Here is a 2500-nt window from a genome sequence, read left to right as displayed (position 1 = left end):
CCCGGAACGAGCTACAATAATGCATGTGAATTTCTTGGCGAAACACCCATAGTGGATCATATTGATTCATTATGTGATAAGCTTTTTCATAGCATCGCATCAAATAAAGACCATTGGTTGAACAGCTTACTTCCTCCATTATATAAGAATCCAAAGTACAACTTAAGAAACTATCACCCTTACGAAGTGCTACATGTCCGCACCAATAGGGTAAAGAACTAGTTTATTCTCGCAATGGCCCGCAAAGCGAATCAATTTTAGAAATAAATTAAATAAAGGTTTTGTTAAATTAGTTATTAGTTACTAGATTCTTTTAGATATAGTTAGCATCTGTACTACATTTTAGTCGTTATTGTAAAACTTTTTATTGTGCAAATTAGTAGCCTACGGGCTGCGATGTGATTATAATAAACCTTACCTTTACCTCTATTGTAGGTGACAATGCGTCATCATCTCTCGGCACAACGCAGAAAATAGAGGTGAGTGAGCTTTATTTATCTGACTGTCCACAAAATGAATTTCGTGAGGAAACATCGCAATTTGAAGTTTTTATGGAACGTTTTCCTCTATCACTTGAATCGGCCGTTACAACTGTCTCAAAATAAATAACGTGACGTCACGCACTCTCGCATCCTCAAATAATTCGTTGTTTTCCTTTAAAAGTAACTTAATCACATCTAGTCCTCATTCACAGCACAACTCACTCCTTTTATCATCTGGAAGGCAAGAGATCATCTCTCACGAACCAAAATTTAAGAAATCATTGACATCTCCGAGATTAAGGTTAGCTCAGAAATTTCCAGTTTTTTGTAGAATAATATTTTTATTTCATCGTTAGGTTAAAGTGTCTTTTATTTGTTCTTATTTATTCGATTTTCCTTTATCACGTGATTAGCCTTAGATCACAGTTTAGAATGTTATTTTGGTAGTTTTCTGTTTATTGTATGTTCGAGCTAGTTCTAAGACATAAGAGTGAGAACACTCAGCCACACGGCTTAAGGAATTCGCATTCACAAAGTTCTATTTCCTGTTTCGAATCGAAGAGTTCAAGTTTTTTATTGCTACAGCAAGTTCCAGTGAGTTCAATAAACTGTGCGTATTGAAATATCAGTTGCTGAGACGTGGGCTCAACTGTAATAACAGCTATTGTAAACTCTACGAGTTTAATTGGCCACTACACTTCACTGTGTAAATAGTTTGTCCTGAAGTCAAAATAGATATGTCTCGTTTCTGAGGAAACGAAACAAAACTAAGTAGTGTTTCGTTTCCGGACTGAACAGCTCTGGGGATGATGAGAAATATGCCCCATTCGAGCTCTATCCCCTTGCCTGCTTCTTCCGAGTTACCAAGAGTACCTATTGGATTCCTAGGCTCTTTCTTTGTTGTTTTCGGATTGGTCCACCCATCATTACCCCTGGGAAAATCCATTTTCTGCGCCTTCAATACCACCCAACTCAGTGCCCTCGGTTTTTGTGTGACATGTACCACAGGTAACCGAGTTTACGGCTCACGGAGCGTCTAGTTATATTAGATTGACAGACACTCACCTGTCCGTAGTCATGGTTGCTTACCATTACAAGCAGAAACCGGTTGGTACTAGGTTTATTCAAATGGTAAGCAAAAAGTCCCGAATGGCAAATTCAGTTGGGATCGGCGTGTGCCATTTACACAATGCGTTCAAGTTTACTTACAGAAAGGGTCTGGAGACACGTTTTCCGTTTGGAAATTCCGTTTGGGAAATTTGTACTACTTTCAAGAATCCTGTTTTCTCCGGAAATTTTCCGTTTGGGAAGACCAAAATAGTCTTACCATTTACATTCCAACCGAAATTTCCGGATCTTTTTGGTAAAACAACCATATATGGTATGCAAAAACAGCCGACCCGCATCACCCCTGCCGCTTACAGCGTTCGACCCGCAAAGAAGCCGAGGAAATGTGAGTGCGCGGCTGTATCGCAGGCTACCAGCTGGTATACGATATACGGTTACTTGTATGTGTGTACTGTAAGGACCCCGAAGCTTGAGCCAGGCCTTTGTCAGAGCGAATCGATTTGCTTTGCGAAAAGCTTACACTGGAAACATGACCCTCACAAATTAATTATGACTCGGAAATGGAGAAAATGAGGAAGTTCCTTTTAGATCATTGACCTAAAATAGCTCTTCGCGTATTGCCGATCTAGACGGGAACAAAGAAAGACTTCCAACCTCAATATGAATGAATCATGGTGTAAATTCTTGTCATATTATTAACACCTCCAGCAGATGTCTTGTTGTTTACGAGTTTTACCCCCAGAACAAGCTTATCTCCGCGCGTGATGAACACGCACGTGATCCTGCCAAAGGAGCGGCTGCCAAGGCATCGAACGCCATGATGAGTCCTTCCATTTCGAAAATTCCACTGGAGGAATATACTTCGATCAACTGTCAAAAATAAAAAGTTAGGGGTAAGTGCTTAACACTTCCACCTCCTTTTTACTGTAAGCGAAACGATCCAGCATCAC

At 40.0% G+C, this 2500-nt stretch overlaps 1 long non-coding RNA gene across 1 annotated transcript in view; it reads left to right on the top strand.

Annotated features, from left to right (window-relative positions):
* Positions 1-2416, top strand: part of LOC138016218 (uncharacterized) — a 2845-nt gene extending 429 nt beyond the window's left edge. The window contains exons 2-3 of the long non-coding RNA XR_011125761.1: positions 436-479; positions 2259-2416. This is a non-coding gene — a long non-coding RNA (uncharacterized lncRNA). The remainder of the gene's footprint in view (positions 1-435; positions 480-2258) is intronic.
* Positions 2417-2500: the final 84 nt, after the last annotated feature.

This window comes from Montipora capricornis, chromosome 9 (assembly GCF_036669925.1).
Source record: "Montipora capricornis isolate CH-2021 chromosome 9, ASM3666992v2, whole genome shotgun sequence".
NCBI lineage: Eukaryota > Metazoa > Cnidaria > Anthozoa > Scleractinia > Acroporidae > Montipora > Montipora capricornis.
This window is presented reverse-complemented; position numbering and strand designations above follow the sequence as displayed.